The sequence below is a fragment of the Erinaceus europaeus genome, assembly GCF_950295315.1.
Source record: "Erinaceus europaeus chromosome 6 unlocalized genomic scaffold, mEriEur2.1 SUPER_6_unloc_45, whole genome shotgun sequence".
Lineage (NCBI taxonomy): Eukaryota > Metazoa > Chordata > Mammalia > Eulipotyphla > Erinaceidae > Erinaceus > Erinaceus europaeus.
In genome coordinates this window covers 412,121-421,501 of record NW_026647153.1, presented here as the reverse complement: position 1 = coordinate 421,501, position 9,381 = coordinate 412,121, and positions in this window count along the sequence as shown.

Here is a 9,381-nt window from a genome sequence, read left to right as displayed (position 1 = left end):
TCAGGGTGTATGGTGTACGTGGGTACATTTGGACTGAGAGGTAGGGCCTTGCAGGCCTGCAGGGACAGGAACAGGAACTACATGCACCAAAGACACTATCTTCTCCACCAACATTTAGAGTCAATTTAGCCTCTGTCAGTAGTTCAGCAGACCTGAGGGTTCTTCTCCGTAAAAGTTGTTCAAGGGAACTGGACTTTATACATGCAAATCACTCAGTTCCCTTTATTAACTCTTTCCTCCAGGTTTCTCTGTTCTTGGTTAAGAGTTCATATAAGTCACAGATGTTTGACTTGTCATGTCAAACTTGTGTATTGTGTATCACCTCTGGAGCTTTAACACTCTGGGATGACTTTTTCAGATAGAAAGAGCAAGTTGGTGGCCACATACTGAAGTTTCCTTTAATTCAGTGGGGCTGAGCTCAAACATGGGTCTCACACATGATAAACGGCACAATATACAAGTGAGCTACTGCCAAACAAATCTGATCTCTTCTCCTAAGAGTCTGGTGGTGGGTGGTGGTAGTGGGGTGTGTGTGTCTTAGATTCTAAATATAAATCAGATCATGCAATCACATAGAAACCTGCTTTTATATCTAAAGCTCTGGAAGGAACTGGTATCAGAGCCAGTTTTCATTTTTGTCATCTTCAGAGGACTAGGTTGTTCCATCTATCTTCTCCACTAAATCCCCTAGGCCCTCTGTGTCACAGTGATCCGTATTCTTGCCACAGTCCTCCAGAAGCACCACTCACCCAATTGCAGAGTCAGGCTTGGGGACTTCGTGCACTCCTCTGCTTCCTCTCTCCCTTTATAACCCAGCCAGAAAAAAAAATAATACCATGTGTTTTACTTGCAACACTTCTCATTTCCAGTTTCTTTTTAAAAACTAATTTTATAAAATTATATATGTCAACAGCGGTTTAAATCCACACCATGCCTACCACCAGAGTTCTGAATCTTCAGTCTCTTCACTGCAATCCACTATAGTTCCCCTAAGGTTGTAGACACACGCTAACCATCATCTCTACAACTATCTGTCTCCATTTATACATGATTTCCCCCATTTTCTCCTGATTCAAATCTCTGTTCCTCTCCAAGCCATTCATGACAAAATAACTACCTCCATATGCCCTTCTCATTTTCCTTATTTCTCCCTGGGTGCTGATGGAGATGGAGTTCAGAATCCTCTTATCTTCATCTTACCACTTCTCCCCCACTGGGAGTACAGATCAGGGTTGTTTTTGGGGTGCAGAAGGTAGGGGTTCTGGCTTCTGTAATTGCTTCTCTGCTGAACACAGTCACTGGCAGGTCGAACAATACTCCCAGCCTGTACCTATCTTTCCCTAGTGGACCAGAGCTCTGGAGGTGGGAGCATCCAGGACACATTGGTGAGGTCATCTGCCCAGAGAAGTCAGGATGAAGTCATGGTAGCATCTGTAACTTGGTATCTGGAAGGTGATGTGACCTAAATTGAGACAAACTAGTTATTGAACAGGAACCAAAAAGGTAGGATTAGAGCAGATGAGATTATGAATTTTAGGGTAGAATAAAGCTAGGAAAACCATTTTAGGCATGTTCTGGGGGCACACAACTACGGTAGTTTTGCTTGAGTTTGATAGCTAGCCTGAAGTTAGAATGAATATTGTCTGAAAGAATGGTGTCAGGTTCCGGATGACAGCATGATGTCGACCAGACTTCCCTGGACTGAAGGAAGACCCCACCAATGTGTCCTGGAGCCCGCTTCCCCAGAGACCCACCCTACTAGGGAAAGAGAGAGGCAGACTGGGAGTATGGATCCACTAGTCAATGCCCATGTTCAGCAGGGAAGCAGTTACAGAAGCCAGACCTTCCACCTTCTGCACCCCATAGTGACCCTGAGTCCATATTCCCAGAGGGATAGAGAATGGGAAAGCTATCAGGGGAGGGAATGAGATATGGAGATTGGGTGGTGGGAATTGTGTGGAGTTGTACCCCTCCTATCCTAAGATTTTGTTTATGTCTCCCTTTCTTAAATTAAAAAAAAGTAAATAAAAGAAGAAATCCCAGAAAAAAAATGGTGTCAGAGTAGAGAAAAGGGCTAAAAAGTTGGATTAGGGCAAATGATAGATAAAATGAACTATCTCCATCCATCTGACCGAGGGCCCATACATATTTGTACTTATACTTTATATTTACATTTATAATTATATTTATAATATACTTATATTTAGCACCAGAACCTGTGTAACCTCTAAGTCCCTGTTGGTCTGAGCTCACAGCTCATGGTCACAGCTGGGAACATTGCAGGCTGCACTCATTTCAGGACACAGTGTTTTTTGAGTGGCAGGGCAGGATACCCCAGCCTCCCTTCAGAGACTGGGGCTATCCCTACAGTCACTGCTTTATGGTGAAGACAAGGTCATAGGAGGGCCGACAAGATGCCCTTCTTGATGGATTTTTTCCAGGGGCTGGGCTCCAGGGCACTGTGGTGGAGGCCGTAGCCCCCGAGGGACATGCGCCCAGGGCCCTCTCTGGTCCCCATGTCCCCACTTGCCCCGTGGGTCCCCGCACAGCAGTTGTCTGTTTGGAGGGACTGGGGGTGGGGTGAAGGAGGGCGGGCCAGGGGCCTGGGCTGGGGCGTGCGGTGGGAGGCAACAGGGGCTGAACGCCCCCCTAGGCGTGCATGGGTGCCGGCTCGCACCGGCCGCCCCCCAGTGCGCAGGTGCCTCCCTGGGCGCTGAGTGCGCAGGCGCCAACAGGCTGGCAGGACTGAAACCTGGCTAGAGCTGGGTCAGAGTGCGTGGCGGCAGCAGCAGAGGCAGCGCTGGACCAACAGGAACCCTGACTAACTGACCAATGGATGCTCGAGTCTCAGAGGCAACGGGACTACTACGCCCGCCTAGGGGCCTGCTAGCCATGTGGCCCGGCACCTGCTGAGCCTGGAGCACTCGAGGATGTCTGAGCTGAGGAAGGTGCGACTGTGGGGCCAGGTTGGTCGGGGCGCGGACGCCGTGGGGGGAGCGGGAGGGAGTGGCGGGTGGCGGGGTAGGGTCCCCGCGGAGCGCGCGGGTGTGGGCGCGGGACCCTGCTGGAGACTGCGTGGGGGCGGGAGCACGTAGGTCGCTGCTCCTGAGCCAGAGCGAGGTCCCCCCGCACCTGTGCGTGGGACCCCGAGTTGGCAGTGTGGCCCCGTGCCCCGGCGGCACTGAGTGCCCGGAGCCAGCGCGCGCGTCCTGCACCTTGGCGGGTCCCTGGGTCCCAGGCTCTGGGGTGCACAGCGGGCGCCAAGTGAGGTGCCGCGGAGGTGTGACGGTCCCTCCTCCCTGTGAGCCCTGTAGCAGGGAGACCCATTGAGGGGCTGACCTGCGAGAGGGCTACATGCTGACTGGGACTCCGGTTCTGGCGCCTGAGGGGCAGCCACCTTGGTGGTGGTGGGGCAGGCGGCACATCGCACCCCCCCACACCTCCTTGGTCAATTCCATGTGGTGATGTTCTCTGGGACCAGCGGGAAAGGAGAGGTGTGGGGTCGCTGGTGCGGGTTGGCCTTGGCTGTGGCCACTGGGGTGGAGGGGGAAGGCTTGCGCCAGCAGGGGTGGCCAAGCCCTGCTCTCCAAGAGCGAGTGAGCCTGCTGGGCTTTTTTAGGGGTGGTTGCTAAGTGAAGACCTACCTGGCACAGGATTTTGTAACCAAGCCTCCCCTGGCAGCTGCTGTCGCCACTGACGCCCCTTCCCTCTCTTGCAGGAGAAATAATGATGTGATGAGCACAGCCCTGCGCGCCGTGGCCAGGGTGCTGCGGGTGCTGCCAGGTGGTCTGGCTGGGGTGTGTGTGTAGGGGGGCCGCTGCCCACCGCCTCGCCCCACCCACCCGCGCTGAGCCAGGGGTGTCTGGAGAAATTAGACTTGGGGAGCCTAAAGGAGAGAAGAGTTGCAAGAGGTGGGGAAGGGGTGGCGAGCTCTGGCGAGGTGACAAGCAGAGGGGACCTGCCTGCAGTGGCCCAGGAAATTCTGGGCTCGTCCTGGATGGGGGACCCCACCAGCCTGTCGCTCTTGGTGAAGGTGTTGGGATTCGGAATCCATGATTTATCAGCGGTGGCAATCTTGTATGGATTAACAATATGGCCATTGCCAGCAGAACCGTCTTCAGTGTTGATTGATTCTGCCTGAGCTGCCTTAGGGAGATTGAAGTGCTGTCGCCTCTCCATCACCTTTTTCTGGAGTGCATGAGGAGGCCACCTCACCTGCCATTGAACTGGGGGGGGGGAAGGGGTTGCCTGCGGGGGGACGTCTCTGTTCTCACCCAGTCATCTATTTGGGGACAGGGAGGCCTGTGCTTCTGATTGACACTCAGGGACTTTAGTCTCCTAGGACTTGAAGACTTCTCTGCAAGGAGACTATCTGAGAGTGTCCCTGTGGCACATTCAGAGATTCCAAAGCCCAGTTAGCAACCGATCCCCTTTTAGCTCCACTTTCACCCCTGGGAGTGACACATTTAGATTTGCGGTTGAGTTGCTTTACAGCACAATTTTCAGTTTACCTGCTTTATTTCCCTGGTGAAAGAAAGGTAATAGGTAACAAAGTCAAAAAAAAAAGGTAAAGTGATAAAAACATGATAATTTTTGGCAGGTCAAGTTGTTACTCTGGGTTTTCAAAAAATGTCATTAATCAGAATTTTCCAGTAGCCAAATTTTCTTGTGCAGGCAGCTGTGACTCAGAGATTTTGGCTCTAATAGTAATTGTAGAGTGTGCATCATTTCCTTTAGATGGGGTGACTTTTTCATTGCCTGCAAGAGAACAAATGAGCATTATTTTGTACCCCACATCTGGCATTATGGCTGGTGGGATTCAGGGTGTATGGTGTACGTGGGTACATTTGGACTGAGAGGTAGGGCCTTGCAGGCCTGCAGGGACAGGAACAGGAACTACATGCACCAAAGACACTATCTTCTCCACCAACATTTAGAGTCAATTTATCCCCTGTCAGTAGTTCAGCAGACCTGAGGGTTCTTCTCAGTAAAAGTTGTTCAAGGGAACTGGACTTTATACATGCAAATCACTCAGTTCCTTTTATTAACTCTTTCCTCCATGTTTCTCTGTTCTTGGTTAAGAGTTCATATAAGCCACAGATGTCATCGATGTCACTTGTCATGTCAAACTTGTGTATTGCACTTGAGACTAAGTGGTAACTTGAGTGAGCAAAATGAGTACTATGTCCAGTAACCAAGCAGATGAAATAAAGGTTCTCAGTTCAGCATTCTAAGTCATTGTTTCAAACTCTTAATCATTTATTCCTCCTTCTTCGAAAGAACTTTGCACTTATAGTATAATTATCCTACTGTTTGAGACAAAAATAAACATGTATTCTACTTTCCAATATTTCTGAATGTTATAGGTTACTTGTGGTGGAAATGAAATTTAACATGTAAAACCCTTCTATAGAAGTCGGATTACATTGGTATTTCCCCCCTTTGACATATATATCCTGTATAGCTCTCTGTTGTTAGGTTTTATAAAATGGTATAAGTTACAAAATAAATAATAGAAATTAATAATAATACTCAATAGAAAAAGTCCTTTGGGGGGGCGGCAGTAGTGCTTCAGGTTAAGCATACATAGTACGAAGTGCAAGGACCTGTGAAAGTATCCCAGTTCGTGCCCCAGCTCCATACCTACAGGGGAGTTGCTTCACAGGTAGTGAACCAGGTCTGTAGTCATCTCTTTCTCTTCCCCTATCTTCCCTTCCTCTCTCAATTTCACTCTGTCCTGGGACCAGATGGTGGCACACCTGGTTGAGTGCACATGTCACAATGTGCAAGGACCCAGGTTCGAGCCTGGTCCCCACCTGCAGGGGGAAAGCTTCACAAGTGTTGAAGCAGGGCTGCAGGTATCTCTCTGTCTCTCTCCCTCTCTGTCACCCTCTTCCCTCTTGATTTCTGGCTGTCTCTATCCAATAAATAAATCAATAAAGGTAAAAAAGGGAGTTGGGTGGTAGTGCAGCGTGTTAAGCACATGTGGCGCAAAGTGCAAGGACTGGCATAAGAAACCCGGTTCGAGTCCCTGGCTCCTAACCTGAAGAGGAGTCACTTCACAAGTGGTGAAGCAGGTCTGCAGGTGTCTCTTTTTCTCTTCCCCCTCTCTGTCTTCCCCTTCTCTCACCATATTTGTCTGTCCTATCTAACAACGATGACATCAATAACAACAATAATGAAAACCAACAAGGGTGACAAAAAGGAAAAATAAATATTAAAAAAAGAAAAAAATTCACTCTGTCCTATCCTATAAAAAAAGTGCTTTGCAGAATTAAAATACATTGTATTCCAGGTACCTAGAACCTGACCAGTTTTGAAAGTAAAGTATTATAATGGGGCTTTTCATTTATTGTTAGAGGATCTGTTATTGCTCTTAACAGAGTATCTTTCATGAAATGCACATAGGGTGCAGAGATGCCTTGATGCTTTTGTTATTTAAAACAACATATTGAGGTGACAACTAGGAGATAGCTCACTTAGTAGAGCACACACTTTGCCATGCTAAGTATTCATAGGAGCACAATGCAGTGGGGAAACTCCATGAGTGGTAAAGTAGTGCTGTGGTGTTTCTCCTCCCTCTCTCTTTCTGTCACTTTCTCACTCTCTCTCTCTCTACCCCTTTCTATATTCCATCCTCTGTATGAAAAAAAAAGAGAAAATAGTCTACTTGGAGTGGTTGATTGTTGCAGACACTGGTGGCAAAAAAGTAAGTATATAATATTGATTTAAGAAAACATGGAAGTCATAGTTTCTCAGTTGCCCAAGTTATTGAATAATAGGCACTTTGACTACAGATTTTAAAGGAGTGTTAATTAAATATATTTTATTGACACACAGAATAGATATGCCCTGGTCTTTCACTGGACACAATAAAAATAACTATGCCTTTGTGCCTTGGGCAGAAGGGAGTCTTGTGTCAGCACTGCCAGTACATTGGTTATGAAGATTTGTGTTCAGGAAGTCAGTGATAAGGACAAGATGAGTAAGTGGGCAGCACATATACCTTACCATGAGTTTTAGTCTTGGCACCACATGGGAGTCCCATGGATAGCACTGGGGTAGCTCCCTAATGAGGTAGAATGATGATGTGATACTACTCTTCTCTCCTGTCCCCCAGATAGTGAAGAAAGAAAAAGGGCCAAAGAGGTCTCTCAGTAGTGTTATCTACCACGCATGAAGCCATAAATTGATGTTGCATATGTACAAGGCTCAGAGCTCATTTCTGGCACTACATTAAAACAAACAAATAAGCAGGAAGTCAGCAAGCAGAGTGTTCTTGTGCAGTTAAATCACTTGTAAGGACTGACAAAGTTGCTCACTTGGATAATGCAGAGCTTTGCCACATGTATGACCCAAGTTTGAGCCCGGCCCCCATAGCATTGAAGAAAGCCTCAGTTCTCCGGTCTCTCTCACTCTTTCTACTTCTGCCCATTAAAAATAAAAGTTATTCTTCATCCACCATAGTTTTACTTAATGCTGTTTTTATCAAACAGTCCATTCCCAGAAGACTGGCATTTTCTTTGTCTGGGCTCCGGAGTGTATAAGATGGTGTGTTTGTGTGTGTGTGTGTGTGTGTGTGTGTGTGTGTGTGTGTGTGTGTGTGTGTGTGTGTGTGTGTGTTTGTGTGTGTGGTGTCAGGGCTCTCCTTTTGAAAGGCCAAGTCTCAGCTCTGTCTTGTGGTGTTCCAGACACAGATAGGTGCACTTACCCTGCCTTCTAGCCTGAACAGTAGTGACAAGGAATGGAATGTGCTGTCCATGGCAGCTGGAGTTCAGTAACCACTGCTCTGCTTTTTCAGCCATTACTTTCTGCCCCTATGCTGTGGAGATGCTTCTCAGTCAGCAGCTCCTGGTCCTCACATTCAGTCCCTTGGAGTGACAGTCCTCTTGGGCTGATCTGCCATTTCTCAGAGAGAATATTATAGGGCTCACTCTTGAGAAAATGTGCGTCTCCTGAATTATTCCCAGTCATTTTTCCATGATGGATGCCTCCAGCTTTTATTCTTAAACTCTCTTTCCTGCTAGAAGAAGTTGTCCTGCACTCTTGCCCTTGTGATTGGCCCTCCATAGACATTTGCATGTAAATTTCCTTGGACTATTATATTTGCCTTTCTGAGAGTCTTGCTATTTTCAAAATGGGTTCTGCTTTGTCTAATGAGAACCATTCCTGTTTGAGAATTTTGGTATCCAGGGATAAGATAACATGACATTTATTTATTTATTTTTGAGCTGAGACAGAAACATGCCTTTTGAGCAGAGGGAATCCTTGGGAGGAAGGCTGAAAGGAAGTGGGGCCTAGAATTGTTGCTTGGTGCCAACAGCTTAGGTGGTGACTGTCTGTAGACAGAGCAACATGGCCACTTTAATATGAATTCAGGCAAGAATCTGGTTGTCTGTCCATGGCAACCACAGTAAAGTATGAGTTTTTCTAAAAATAATAATAATAATTACATGAAAATTACTGAAGAGCAAGATTTTCAGTCTTCAGCGGATATTCTCATCTGGTGTAGTCATAGAATAACAAAAAAGAAAACTTTTAATGAGTCATTGCTAAAAAGGAACATTTGCAACAAGACTTTCCTTAAAATCATAGTAAATATGTTAACAGTAACTTTGTAAGTTTAGGTAGGCATTACCTTTAAAATGATGTACTATACTCTGCACAAAAGAAAAAAAGTACTGAACTAATCCACCAGAACCTGTAAGTATATATGTTAAGCCAGCCAAGATGTCATCATCCCTTTGTCTGTCATGAAAAGTTGTCCTGCTCTCCTGCATGAGGATGAATTGGAGCCCCCCTGGGGTGACAGTTCAAGTGGTATCACTGAGTTCTGATCCTAATACTAAAAAGGGAACAGAATCTATGCTGATTTGATAGGATTGTCACAAGGATGAAGTGAAACTGTGGCTCTACAGCATACAGCATTTAGAGAAGCTCCAGAGGTGACTCAGCAGGTAGAACACAGAGCCTGTGTGTATGAGAGTCCCAAGTTCAATCCCTGGTATGTACATGCTAGAGTTGTTACTGATTCTCTCTTTCTCCTAAATAAGTACATACATACACAATGAACTTTTCCCCCTTTTTATTTGATAGGACAGAGAGAAATTGAGAGGAGGGTGAGGAGACAGCCAAAGAGAAAGAGGAAACACTTGCAGTACTGTGTCACTGCACATGAAGCTTACCTCCTGCAGATGGGGACCTGGGACTTCAACACCAGTTCCACTACAACATGTGTGCTAAACTGGGTCCACCACTGCCCAGTCTCCATATTTTAAAAATAAAGCATTTAGCATAGTGCTCACAGTCATGCTCAATGAAGCTGGTTCATTGGGACCCATTTGCAGCCATCTTGCATAGTTTGTGACCAGGCCATCTTCA